Consider the following 15,589-nt stretch of genomic DNA (forward strand, 5'->3'; position numbering starts at 1 on the left):
TTCTCAAGTTAAGATATTTTTATGTTCTTTCATCCCTTCTTGCTCGTTTTTTATAATATTAAGATATTCAAGGATTTAATGTCCTGTTCAACAGATTTTGACATAAGCAGTATTATTTTTGAAATTGCTATTGACTTTGTATTTTATTTTTCCATAATCCAATATTTTTAGGAGACAATTACTGAATTTTCAAGTTGTTTTCATTCTTTCTTCCAATTTACTATTAATATCAGGTTTAACTGCACTGTGTTCATATTGTCCTATATGGTGTCTGCCAGATTGTACTTATTGAGATTTATTTTGAGATTCAATTATGGTTGATTTATATAAATATATTTTGGACATTTGAAAATAAGAACACTCTGTAAATGCAATTTTTGAAATATATAAAGTTACGATGTTTACTTTTACTATTTATATCATTCAAATTTTCAATTTTCTTTATATTTCATCATGGCATAAAAACAATGTATGAAAACCCTAACAACCAATATATTATATTTTTTCTCTTTGCTAAAACCAAAGATAAACTCAGTTCTTCATTGATTATGATAACAATACTAGTGCTCAAAAAGTGGGAAAAGCTCTGTAGATGCATAAAAAGAGTCCATCTCTACTTTTGCACATGATAAACTACTAAAGAAATTGGATAACAACAGTACTAAAATATTCCCAAACAAGCATTTTGTTGACTTAAAAAACCAAAAAGGTCAATTAATTTCTCCTCTCTTCTTCTTACATTACATGTCACTTTTGTTTTGAAATTCATAAGTCACAAAATAAAGCATTAGTTCTCACTGCTTTTGAGATGAATATTTTTATAATCCATTTTAGTATTAAGCATTAGTCAATCTTCAATGTACTAAATTCCAAATTGATAGCTAATTTGAAAAAGATATATATTTTTACACATGACCCTCAGGAGCTAAATTATGCACTTACTCACTGATCTGTAGAGTCCATATATTTTTGGCTGACTTACTTAATATGTGACCTGAGAGAATGCAGAGACCACATTGTATCTGAAGTATCTACTTTGCCTTGTACAGAAAGGAATTCAATAACCACTTAATAACTACAATCCTGATGGTAAGAGCTTTTTTTCCTCCTGAGTGGAGTTATACAACATTTCTTGATTTTGAAAATGTTCTGTACTATAGCAAATGATTTTGACCTTGAAGGTAAAACAAAACAAAGCAAAGCAAATAAAACATTCCACAATATTTCTTTAGGAGTAACCAATTAAATGCTTTGTTCTCATTCTCTGATTTGATCTTACAATGTGTTAACATTTTTAGACTAGCTTTGTTAAACAGAGCTTATTTACAGAGTTTAATAGGAATTCAATTTATATAATAAATGATAAAAATAAATAATTTGAAGTTTAAGGATTAAAAGGATACAGAATGTATTTGTTTAATTCCTAATATCACATCTCTCTTAGCATTAAGGCTTTTCAAATTCTCAAAGACTAAAAAGTTGTAGATTTTAAAGCTAAAACCAATAGAGATCATTGTATCTGTGATCTATATAAAAAGCTATTATCCCAAGAATTTATTTTTAAAGCTGGGCAAGTACTAATTTAAAACTGGGCATTTTACTGGTTTTATATATAAATAAAACACATATAAATGAGATGCTCCACAATCTCAAAATATTAGTGTTAATATTTCATTTTATACAGTGTATACTAGTAAATACTTCTTGTGTACACTCTGTATAGTAAAAATTTAAATGCAATCTAGTAAATACTCAAAAAATCAACAATGTAGTATCAAAGGAAAAGACACTATTAAGATTTAGCATTTCCAGAGCAGCTGGAAAACTCAAATACTAATTCATTAGTCCCCATAACATTCCTATACCTCAGACGACTCATTCACCAAACTGTATGTTGGAAAGAAAATCTTCAGTGAACCATTTATGTTTGCTAAATATTCTTCCTATTAATTGAAAAATCTAAAACAGACAAACACTTACCCAGAGTAGAGATGAAGGTAGAGGAATACAGCTCTAATATACTATGAATTCTGCTTTATTATATATAAAACATGGCATATTTGTCAATGATCAGATATCAAACAACAAAAGAAACAGCATCTTATCACTACTGGACCAACAGATAATTATTGTTATGCAAAAAGTTAGAAAGGAAAAGTACTTCAAAATTACATCTTTGTTACCCAAGAAAGAAAGCACAATTACAAAGAAAATCAATATTTTCATTGTTAAATTCACTTTACTGAGTTAAGCAAAATGTTAACATGTTTAAAAAAGGTTCACTGGCAGGGAAATTGCAATAGCTATATAATGAAAGAGTTAATAATACTGTTTTAAGGGTCAGACAACTTTGAATCACAACTACTAATTTTATGGACTTCAGACAATTATCTTCATCTTTGATTTCCAATTTGTAAACCGGTCCTTACTTCACATGGTTCTTACAAGGACTTGATAAAAACCCATGCAAAATGTTTGGCATGTGCTTACTTGATAAATGGTAACGATTTTCATCACACTATTGTATACTTTATAATAGGTTTAACTGCTGATATTTACCTTTTCAACTACTGAAAATACAAGTATATGGCAGGAACCAAATCTAGAAACTGAAAAATAGAATAGTGAGTTCAAAGGTCTAGTATCTGTCCTCACGAGTTCACAATCAGATGGAAGATGTAGATAAGCAAATAACTACCACAAAGTTTGATGGGGTTAATATAGGGCATATTGAGAACACCACCCGCACAGTCTAGGAAAGACAGGGTAGAAGAGAGAAACATTTGTGACTAGAAGGATGAGGTGGGTGGAAGTGAATCAGATGAAGCAGGATGTAAGACAGATATAAAGGTGAGACCCTGATAAAGCTAGACGGGTTTCAGGAAACAAAAGGCCAGCATAGCCTCATGATTCCATGAGGCTGAAGAGGTCAGTGGTGGCTATTTTCTGAGGGATCTATAGACCATGTTAAGTAGTATAGATTATTTTGTGAACAATGGACAACTCCTGAAAGATTAGAGAGGAGAAATATGACCAAATTTGCCTGTTAGAAAGACCACCTACTATTGTGTGGAGACTAGATGAGTAAGGGGAATATTATTAATGTGGGAGACTCATGTGGAGCATGTAGCATTTACAGTTAGGAGATGGAAGTCTGATGTTGGGTGGAGGCAGCAGGGATACATACAAGTGGACAAGGATAGGTAGGTTTGTCAGTCTCTAGTAATGAAATAGATATAAGGAAGAGGGAACTTGGATTTCTACTGGCTAGATAGTAGTGCTCATCACGGAAAATAGCGGCCATACCATAGAGATCATGTGCTTACTTTGAAACTTGCAATATGTTCCTTAACCCATATATGGTTAAAGATAAATTTATTAAATAAAAAATCAGCAAAGCAGCAAGTAGGTATTTTTGTTAGCGCAGATGACATAATTGAAATACAAGTGGGAATTTAGAAGTAACTCTTAATTTTCTACTAATTCATTAATTTACTGTTTTGTATATGCTGAGGACTTAAGCCAGGATTACTGCTTTCTCTATTCTCAAAGACCTCATAAACTAGTGATGTAACCATGGAAGTACTTCCTAATCATCTGGAAATCTCTTCCAGATAGCATTAAACCAAGAAGGATTTGTTCCTTAAGCAAAAATCTAAGTAATATTCTGAGAGGCTAAGTGCTCTGTAATTAGAATTAGTCCTCCCAAGAGTCAGTGTAGAATCCAGAAGCAGATCTGCCTAACGTACAGGCTAGGGCATAAAGAGAGGACCTCCTAAGACCGGGAGAGTCTGAGTCACTCCTGGCCATGTCATTAACCTATACCAATGAGGAGCATTTGTTAGTGAATACCAAACCTACAGCTAACACCTATGCATTATTCTTCAATAAACAGTATAATTCATTTCACTGAAATGCCAAAATACATTTTAAAGATTATTAAGGAGATTTTGTATATGATTAAGTGCATAGACTGTAGCAGACTGCTGGGATTCTAGTCCAATTTCAACTACTTACTATCTGTGTGACTTTAGCAAGTGCTTATTTGTTAAATTATGTTCACTTGGAAAATTGGAATAATAATATTAGTTTAATAGTACAAAAATTGAAGGAGACAATACCTGTAGAGCCACTGAAACAGTGCTTTGACTATGGTAAATCCTCAACAAATGATATTGCTACTAACAAGGCCTGAATTAAAAGGACCTTTTATTCATTAATCTGGAGCTTGGTCATTACAAAAACAAGCGTACTCTTATTACTTTAGAAATGTGTATTTTTTTATTCCAAAGAGAGGTAATTTAAATATTTTAATTCATTTGGAAATTATTTAAACTGTAGTAGAAATTTTGCTGACATCACCTTATGCTTTTGAGCGCTTGTAGCTTCCCACAGCTTTTCCTCATAACATTCTTATAAGTATCAAAGGTCTCTGTATTTAATAAAAGTGAAAGGTGAGTTATGTAGAATTAGTGATTTTTTCCCATAGTAAAATTAAACTCTGTCTATTATCCAAGTAAGTGAACTTAAACCCTAAAATTATTGAACACGTACTATGTACTCAACACTATGTTAGGTGTTTAGAGGATAAACATTCTACAAAACATGGCACATAACCAAAGAAATTTACTTCCAAATTGGATATGTATGATTTTATATTGTCTTTTGCATAGTATCATCAGTTCTGTCCAACTTTCAAAACTCTCCAATATCTGTCCAGACCACCTTTCTAGCTGATCGTTATTCTTACTATTGAGTCAAGAAAAGTTTCTGAGGTTTTAAAAACAGTTTCTCAAGTTATTTGAAGTACTTTGTGGATTCAGTTCTCTTTGAACTCAAATTTTTGAGAAATGTGACCTATGCTAACTGTTTTCCATTTCTTTTTTTTCTCTTTATTGGGTGGTCCTGGGGTTTGAACTCAATGCCCCATGCTTGCTAGGCAGGTGCTCTACTATTTGAGCCACACCCCTAGCCCTTTGTGTTTGTTATTTTTTGAACAGGTTCTTGTATTTATGCCCATATTTTCCTGGATCATGATCTTCCTATTTATGCTTAACTGGGATGACAGGTGTGTACCCTTTCCCAGGTTTTATTGGTTGAGATGAGGGTCTTGTTAACTTTTGCCCTGGCTTACCTTGAACCATGATCCTCTCAATCTCTACCCCCTGAGTACCTAGGATTGTAGGTGTAAGCCACCACACTCAGATAGGTGTTTTCTTTATTTGAAGACCACAAGAAGGTAGGTATAGATAACACAGCCTACACGTTTACTCTGGAATTGAGACAGTGATATATGAGTAAACCCTGAGGGAGGAGGCAAAACAAATATGAGCTTTCATCTTAACTGTGTCTCTTATCAGTGTTGGTTTCCTGGAAACAGATCGTCTGCCCTTTCACTCCATCTCTAGCCTCATCTCCTGGGATTTTGTACCTTACCAATTCCAAACTACTGATTGTTTCCAAACTCATCCTGTTGTATGTCTCTAGGTTCTAACATATTTATTCTTCTGTCTGAAACACTGTTCAGACAAAAAACTTATCAATATCTCCAGATAAAAAAGTGAAACAATTTATTATAGAAAGAAAATTCAAACAACAAAAAGGACAAATATTGAATGATATTATTAGTAATTCTTACAAGAAAACTTACTGGAGCAGAGTATTGGTACTGCTACTAGTAATAAAAGTAGTGGCGGAAGAAAGCAAGGTGGTGTATAGCTGAGGGATCCTGAGGCTCTGAGCTCCATGATTTCAGAAAAATGCTTCACATTTGTGGTAGCAAGGATTGGGTAACCCTGTCCCCCCTTTTCTTTTGTGCCAACTAAGAAACCACCAACATATATGGTGCACATAATGTTCAATGACCAACCCTTAAATTAACTTTTCATAGTACATAATAGCACGGGGAGCACCGGCACTGGGACCAGAAGCAGCTGCTGGTTCACCCACTGGGAAGCCATTCCCCCCCCCCACTTTTTGTATCTTTTGTGGCTTCTTTTCTCCTCTCTTGGAACTTGGAAAAGCAAAATTGCAATGCAGAGAACTACAGAACAAGTCCTGCAAGCATCTGGGATGTCCTGGATCCGCCAAAATTTGTGGACATGGAACCGGCTTGCACCACCTGCCTCTGCTATTCCAGAGCTGAGTTAAGCTGTAACCCTGCCAGGTGAGTGCAGGTGAGACACTTTAACTGCTCTGGAGGGAACCACATAGACCAGCACAGCGGTAGGCAGCTCACATTCCCCCTGGACAAAATTGGTGGCCAAATAAATGGGGGGAATATTTTCCCTCCATCGAAAAGCTTGATTCTAGCTCCCAGGCTTGCCTTGTGGGCAGTAAGAGCTGGTGACTGCTCACATACTATCTCCTCAAAGTACCACTTCAGAGAACCCACCTATACCAGATGGCGCATCCCACCAAGAGAAGTCTGGGTTCAAACACCCTGAGCCCATCCCCTCCAAAGCTCCCCTACAGGGAGAGGCAAGAGGCAACATCCACTGCCACACAGACCAGCATACCAACCTTAAGAAGGGGCAGAGACACAAAGAGAGACTCTAAATCAGATGAAAGAGTCCAGAAATGCATTGAACAGATTTTTTTATTCCTTTCATTTTTCAACTTATTGTTACCTATCTTGTTCTTCCACTCTTGTCAAATATCAGTTTCCTTAGCCTTCCCTTGCTCCACATTGCTTCCTCTCCCCCCATTTTAAAAGTTTTCTTTTTCTTTTCTTCACTTCTTTTATCTCTTCCTCTCTTCTCCTTTCCTTCCTCCCCTCACCATCCCATTCTCACCACTGCCCCTCCTTTCTCCTCACTGACCATGCACTGAATAGTCTATTATACCAAGTTTACATGCTATCCCCATCCTTCCTGTCCCACTGCCATCGTGAAAATAGCACTCCCTCCAAGACTGAACTACATCTTACACACGTAAGGCCTTTATTCCTATAGCCCTCATACCTCACACCTCTTCTCTCCCCTTGCCCTAGTGCCATCTTTTCAATTACCTAAGTATCTATATCCAAGCAACCTTATCTCCCCAACACCTGCTGTTGATAGATAATATCACCAAAGGGATCCTTATATATTATGTAGATAACTGATTCGGCATTGAATTTATGAATTTGCTAATGCTAAGTTATACCACCAGATCAGGGAACAGAAATATTACTAGCTACAACTAAGCTAGTCAGGACATAGAAATTAAGTCAAGGGAAAGATAACAGGTGATTAAAACCCCTAGCTAACTAATCAACAGCACACAAGCAAAACACAAAATAGAAACATGGGGAGAAAAAGAAGGCAGGGGAATATGACTCCTCAAAAGGGTAAGAATAGCATAATAGAGGCTTTAGTAGAGAGCGAATGGGATGAAACCCCACTTGTTAACCTCAGAAGAATGATGATAATAATGTTCAATGAGCTTCAAGAGGTGCTTAAAGAGAACATGCAAAAACAATTCAATGACTATCAAGAGAACACAGATTAAAAAAACTCAAAAAGACACAGAAACAACTAAATGAATTCAGAGAGGATTTCAACATGCTCCAAAATGAAACTAAGATTATAAAAAAAGAGATATATAAAATAAGGAAGACAGCCAAGATATGAAAGAGAAGTATAACAAAGAAATGGAAAGTTGCAGAAAAAAGAATCAAACTGAAATCCTGTAAATAAAAAGTCTGTTAAATCAAATAAAAAATGCAGTTGAAAGCCACTCCAGCAGACTGGAACAAGTGGAAGACAGAATTTCAGGGCTCAAAGACAAAGTAGATTTTAAGAAAAAAGCAGAATTCTTTGACAAAAGAAAGATTCAAGAACTGTGAAAAGAATATGCAAGAATTCTGCTACTCCTTCAAAAGACCAAACATGCAAATCATGGGCATCAAATAGCAGAAGAGGTGCAAATCAAAGGTATATGTAATATATTCAACAACAACAAAAAAAATAGCAGAAATTTTCCCAACTCTCAAGAAAGAGATGTCCATTTAGGTAAGCCTCCAAATAGACCAAAATAGAACCTCCCCACCACATATTATAGTTAAAACAATTGGCACAGAGAGCAAGGAAAAAATATTAAGGGATAATAAGAGAGAAAAATCAAATAACATATATATGCAAACCCATCAAAATAACAGCAGATTTTGCAACAGAAATCTTAAAAGCAAAAAGGGCATGGAGAGAAATATTTTGAGCACTGAAAGAAAACAATTTCAGCTCTAGGATACTTTACCCAGCAAAGCTATCTTTCGAAATTGAAGGAGGAATAAAACTCTTCCTAGATAAACAGAAACTAAAATAATGTGTAACCATTAAATCACCACTACAGAAGATTCAAAAAGGAATACTACACAGAGAAGATGAAAACAAACATAGCCATGAAAGCATGGGAATTATTAAACCTCAAGAGAGGACGAGACAGGTAATCAGTGAGTAGCATAGAATTAGTTGCACACGCACACCAACTCCTACACAACAAAAATAAGTAAATGGCAAGAATCACCACATACCTCTCAAAATTAACACTGAATGTTAAGGGATTCAACTCCCCTATCAAAAGCCACTGATTAGGAAACTGGATTAAAAAGGAAGACCCAACAATCTGTTGTTCACAAGAAACCACCTTACAGACAGAAACAAACATTGCATTAAGGTGAAAGGGTGGAAGAAGATTTACAAGATAATAGCCTCAACAAATAGGCAGGAGAAGCAATACTTTTATTGGGTAAAGTAAACTTCAAACCTAAATTACTCAGAAGAGACAAAGATGGTCACTTAATGTAAATAAAAGGAGCAATACATAAAGAGGGATTAACAATTATTATCTTATATGCACCCAATGATGGGGAGCACAACTTCATCAAAGATATACTGCTGTACTTAAAATTACAGATAGACCCCATCAAAGTGGTGGTGGGAGACTTTAATACTCCTCTATCACCAATAGATACGTTATCCAGACCAAAAAAAAATCAAGAATGAAATTCTATAAATGAATGACACCCTAGAACTAATGGACCTGACAGATGTCTACCTTCCTGTAACAGCACAATATACATTCTTCTCAGCAGCCCATGAATCTTTTTCCAAAATGGACCATATTTTAGGTCACAAAGCAAGTCTTAATGAATATAAGAAAATTGAAATATCCTCTTACATGTCTGACCACAATGCAACAAAACTAGAATTTGACATAAAAGAACCAGCAGAAAATACTCAAACAGCTGAAGACTGAAGAGCATATTTCTCCATGATCAGTGAGACATTGAAGAAATAAGGGAAGAAATAAAAAAGTTTCTGTAATGCAATGAGAATGAAAGTATAACCTACCAAAACTCATGGGACATAACAATGGCAGTCCTAAGGAGAAAGTTTATAGCCATGACTGCCAATATTAAAAACACAGAATGATGTCAAATGAACGACCTAATGCTGCATCTTAAACTCCTAGAAAAATATGAACAACCTAAGCCCAAAGCTAACAGAAGGAGAGAAATAATAAAAAAATAAGGGCCAAAATCAATGAAATACAGATTTAAAAAAAAACATACAAAGAACCAATGAAACAAAAAGCTGGTTCTTTGAAAAGTGTTCAGATCAATAAATCCCTGGCAAAACTGACTAAAATGAGGAGGGAAAAGACCCACACAAAACAAAATTAGAAATGAAACAGTGGAGATAACAACAAACATCATGGACTACTTTGAAAAACTATATTCAAATAAATTGAGGAATCTTTAGAAATGGACAAATTTCTAGATATACACAACCATCTAAAATTGAACCAAAAGGATATTAATCACCTAAACAGATCTATAACATGCAATGAAAATGAAACAGCAGTAAAGTCTCCCAAAATAGAAAAGTTTAGGACCTGATGGATTCATCAATGAATTCTACCAAACCTTGAAAGAAGATCTAATACCAACATTCCTCAAACTTTTCCACGAAATAGAAAAAGAAGGAACACTGCCAAACTCATTCTATGAAGCCAGTGTTGCACTCATCCCCAAACCAAATAAGGACTCAACAAAAGAAGAGGATTACAAGCCAATCTCTTTAATGAACACAAAAATCCTCAATAAAATAATGGCAAACTAAATTCAACAGCATGTCATGACCAAGTCAGCTTCATCTCAGAGATGCAGGAATGGTTCAACATATGCAAATCATTAAATGTAATACAGTATATTTACAGAAGCAAAGACAAAGGCCACATGATCTTCTCAATAGATGCAGAAAAAGCCTTTGATAAATTCAACACCTTCTCATGATAAAAGCTTTGATGAAACTAGGAATGGAAGGAATGTACCTCAACATAATAAAATCTATATATGAGAAGCCTATAACCAACATCATACTAAATAAGGAAAAACTGAAACCATTTCCTCTAAAGGCAGGAATGAGACAAGGATGTCCACTTTCTCCACTCATACTCAACATAGTCTTGGAATTCCTAGCCAGAGCAATAAGACAGGAAGAAGAAATAAAAGGAATGAAATTGGAAAGGAAGTTGTCAAACTATGGAATTATATTATCTAGCATCTGGCTCAAGTATATCTCTTAACTAATGATATTATAACTCACTTATCTAAAATAATACTTAGGGTATGAATAATAAGCCATAGTCACTTGCAAATTTAACACAAGACAAAAATATAATTTCTGGGATATTATAATGAGAAATAGTAGATAAGAGTCAGTACTGAAATCAGATTTTTAAACTCAATATTGTCTCAATATGGAAATTCATATTCATTTGTTGAGAGTCATCTTTCTTTTTTTTGAGAGTCATCTTTCTAAGTAAATAATACATATACTCACACAGATAAATATAAACAGAATTATGGGTTATTAGCATCCTCCATTATCTGGTTCCTCCCTACCACAGGTACTCTCTAAATAATAAAGAGGCAAAAATAAATAAATAAAGGATAAAACGGAGAGAACTCAAGTGATGAGATTATTTTAATATTGTATAAACTCCATTCTTAATACAGAACAATGAATCTTCATTTGGAAGGCATCCACTTTAATTCCTCTAAATGTGGAGTATCTTACACATTTTGTGTTACTATAAGAATCATTGAGGAGAACAATTTCTTATGAGTTTATTTCTGATCAAGAAGGAAGAGATGGTGAGGTGAAAGTCCAGTATGGTAATCTGTAAAACTATATATATAAAACCAGATTCAAGAATAAATGAAAGAGATTTAAGTGTAGTAGGTGTGAATAGATGTTTCAATATCTAATTTAAAATTCTCAGATAGTGAGGTTCAACTACATTTCAACTGGAATGTAAAAATAAAGAGGTACTATACATTCTTAGAAGGCAAATATGAACTGACAAGGTGACATTAACAATGGAGAAAACAAGAGAAACAGGGTGTCTTGAGTCATGGGAAATAAAACCTTAACTTTAAGTATGCGTTCATCAAAGAAAGTGTGATGAGGAAAATCCTTCAAAATGGCTCTAGTAAATACAGTTGATGGTACATGCTTGTAATCCCAACTACTTGGGTGGTTGAGGTTGGGAGGATCATGGTTTGAGGCTACACTAAGAAAAAAATCAGGGTTCATGTCTGTGGTCCCAGCTCTACAGGAGGTATAGGTATCAGGATTGTGGTCTGTGGCCAGTTTAAGGCAAAAATGCAAGATCCTAACAGAAAAATAACTAAAGCAAAAAGTGCTGGGGGTGTGGCTCAAGTGGTAGAGTGCCTGCCTAGCAAGCACAAGGCCCTGAGTTCAAACCCTAGTACCGCTAAAAATAATAACAATAGAATGAGTTGAATGTAGCTTTTCTCAGTGGGGTAAGGTGATATCTGATTGTGGTTTGCATTTACATTTCTTTAATAGTTAGCATTTTTTATTTATGTTTTTCTGATACTGAGCATTTTTCATATATCTGTTTGCTATTTATGTCTTCTTTGGAGAAATATCAGATTCTTTGCCCATTTTTAATTGGATTTATATCATTAGTAGATATTGAGGAGTTTTTAATTTCTTACAGATTGTGAATATTAGCTCCTTGTTAGATGTATAATTTGCAGATATTTTCTCCTTTTCTGTAGGCTATCTCTTCTCTCTGTTGATTATTTCCTTTGCTGTGCAGAAGTTCTTTATTTTTGCTCTTGTTGCTTGCTTCTGAAGTCTTATCTAAAAAGTCCTTTACCAGACCAATGTCTTATTGCATTTACTCTGTTTTCTTTTTAGTAGCTTCATTGTTTTGAGTCTCTAAATTTAAACCTGTAATTCATTTTGAGTTGACTTTTATATATGGTGAGAGACAAGTCAAATTTTACTATTTTGCGTCTTAATATCCAATTGCCCAAGCACCATATGTTAAGAGATTGTCTTTTTCTCATTGTGTATTTCTGGCACTTTTGTAGAAAATCAGCTAGCTATAAATGCAATGATTTATCTCTAAGAACTTTGTTCTCTTCAACTAGTTTATGTGTCTGTTTTCATGCCAACACCATGCTGTTTGGGTAAGTACAGTTTTGTAGTATATTTTGAAACCAAGGTAGTGTGATAACCACCCTAATTAAGATGACTATTATCAAAAGGAAAAAAATAACAAACACTGCAAAAGATATGGAGAAATGATAATTTTATATACTTTTTGTAGGAATTTAAATTAGCATAGTCATTATGGTTCCTCAAAAAATTAAAAATAGAATGAGCATACGATCTAACAAATTCACTACTAGATACATATCCCAAAAAAATGAAATCAGTATGTTGAAGAAACATTTTTACTTCTATATTTATTACTGCACTATTCACAATAGCTAAGATATGGAATCTACTAGGTGCCCATTGATAGGTGAAATGGATAAAGGAAATGATAAAGAAAGAGTGGAATATTATTCAGTCATTACAAAGGGATAAAATCCAGTGATTTTCACCAACATGGATGAGTTTGGAGGACATTATGATGAGTGAAATATGCCAGGAACAGAAAGACAAGTACTTCATGATTTCATCACAGATGGAATCTAAAAAAGTTAATCTCGTAGAAGGAGGATATGGAGAGGTAGGCCAAAGATTACAATGTTACACTCAGGAAGAATAACTTCTGGTCCTCTATTTTACCATAGGGTGATTATAACTAACAATAATACATTGACTATTTCAAATAGCTACGGAGAGAAATTTGAATGTCTTTATAACAAAGAAATACCAAATACTTATGCTGATGGGTATGTTAAATTATCCTGATTTGATCATTATACATTTTAAGCATGTATTAAAATATTAAAACATTTATTGTACCCTATAAATATATATAATTGCTATGTGTCAACAAAATTCAAAAGGGAAGGATTGAAAGAATGGTAAAAACTCGATCTGAATGTGTATTCCATACTATGCATGTACAAGTAGGTCACGAAATAAAAAGAAAGACTTGTATGCTTACTATAAAATGTTATGGTTCTTTGCATAATGCTTGTGCCCAGGATGCACATTATTTATTACCTATACTCTGTGTCTTATATTTGAGGGTACCATAGATGGAAGTTGCCGACAACTCTGTCTATGATCAGAAAGGCTTCACGATTACTGCCTCCAAAGAGCTGAAACAGTTTTAACAATTCCTAAACTTCATGTGCTAAACACATGGACTTAGTAGGTGCACTCTAATTAGATAATGCATTAAAGTTCAGCACAGGAAACAAGAGCATCCTTTCCTAATACTCTTCCCTACAACATGCAATGTATATTGGCAGCTCATTCGATTTTACTGAAATTAAAAAAAATACTAGCTTGATATATTGCTTTTTCAACTGCAAATGGGTTTCTTATAATTTGAGAAGCATTACATTATACCTCTCAAGTTTCTACTGCCCACACATTGAAAATGCAATTAATGCATTGGTCTAAGGTATACATCACAGAGCAAGAAATACCATTGTCTTCTGTGGTTCAGTGGATAGTCACTTCATAAAGAAGTCAATGTTACTTTCAGCCCTAATCAATACAAACAAAATGGTAAAAGTAGGAATTATTTTAAATTTTTGCAAGAAAAATATTTTTATGGATGATCTTTAAAATAAAATAGCTTTTTTTAAAAATTCAGGAATATGTAGTAGCTTTAGTCTTTATCAAATATTACACAGAAGTCTAAACTTTCAAGACAAATCTACATTAGAAAGAATATTACTAAATTCATTTATCAGAAGTTCAGAATCAATTTTATAAATATGAAGACAAAAGTTTTTAAAAAACAACTAGCCTCCATCTGGTTCCTTAGTTAAAAATCAAGTCCCTTTAAAGAACAAAGTCTGAACTAAGATAGTAATCAAATTTAAAATCCTAAAAAATTTTACAATGTGTTACAAAAACAACCTATCATTTTCCCCATGTATCATTTTCTCTGGGTATCAGAAATGTGATTAAACTCTATCTACTCATTCCTTTGAACTATTTCCTTTCACATTTTTTTACATTTCACAGAACTGAAATACCTAAGAAGTCCTAAGACTGGGGAGAAGACAGCAGTTTCTTAGCCCATTACTCCTAAAAGTGGAGGATGACCAAGATTTTTCAGACACTCATTGTAAAAACTTAGATTATCTTTACAGTGACATACTCAACAATTCAAAATAATGCCATGTGCCAGGTATCTATGTCGACCGGTAATCAAAATGCTCTGTCGTTTCCCTTTACCATGGTGATGTTCTAATAGAATTTTATTAGGAAGAAAATGTCTTTGATATATCTGAACCTTTAAAATATTTAGACCATATCTCCTAAAAGGTGGGCACTTTACTATTTTTGATATTTCCATAAACTAACTATGAAGTGAAGGTACTTTGTTTTAGACTTCTTTTGAGCTTTCTTATATGACTGTCTAGCAGGGTTACATCCCAATAAGCTCATCATAAGTTGAAAATGTCATAAATCAAAAGTATATTTAATATACTTAAACTACTGAGCATCATAACTAGTACCACAGTACACTGCAGAGTATTATCGCTTGTTCACCTATTGAGGGCATGGCTCACTAGGATCTGTGGCTCACCACAAGTGCTGACCAGTATCACAAGAGAGTATCATACTGCATATCACCACCCAAGGAAAGATTCAAATTCAAACTTCCAAGTATAGTTTCTACTCAATGCATATCACTTTCACACCAGTATAAAGTTGAAAAACAGCAATTTTTCAACTGTCAAATTGTTCAAACAGCAATTTTTCAACTGTCAAATTGTTCAAATCAGGAACAGTCTATATATCCATTAATGTTTTACTTATTATTTCCAAGTAGGTTGCTATGGACTAAATTGTGACCTCCACCCCTGTTCCATATTCAAATGTTGAAGCTCTAATCCTTGATGTGGCTGTATTTGAAGACAGAACCTTTGGGGAGGTGACAAAGATTGAATGAGGTCATAAGGCTAGGCCCTAATCCAATTGAGCTGATGTGCTTGTAAGAGGAGGAAGAGACATCAGAGTTCTGTTTCTTCATATGCATGCTCTGAGGAGAGGGCATATGAAGACGAAGACACAGTGAAAAAGTGACCATCTTCACACCAAGACACCAAGGAGATACGCCTCACCAGACACTGATGCTACCATGATAC

At 34.2% G+C, this 15,589-nt stretch overlaps 1 protein-coding gene across 4 annotated transcripts in view; it reads right to left on the reverse strand.

Moving 5' to 3' along the window:
* Nucleotides 1–15,589, reverse strand: part of LOC109681943 (sodium channel protein type 1 subunit alpha) — a 138,166-nt gene that overhangs the window by 44,394 nt on the left and 78,183 nt on the right. The window lies entirely within an intron of this gene.

This window comes from Castor canadensis, chromosome 4 (assembly GCF_047511655.1).
Source record: "Castor canadensis chromosome 4, mCasCan1.hap1v2, whole genome shotgun sequence".
Lineage (NCBI taxonomy): Eukaryota > Metazoa > Chordata > Mammalia > Rodentia > Castoridae > Castor > Castor canadensis.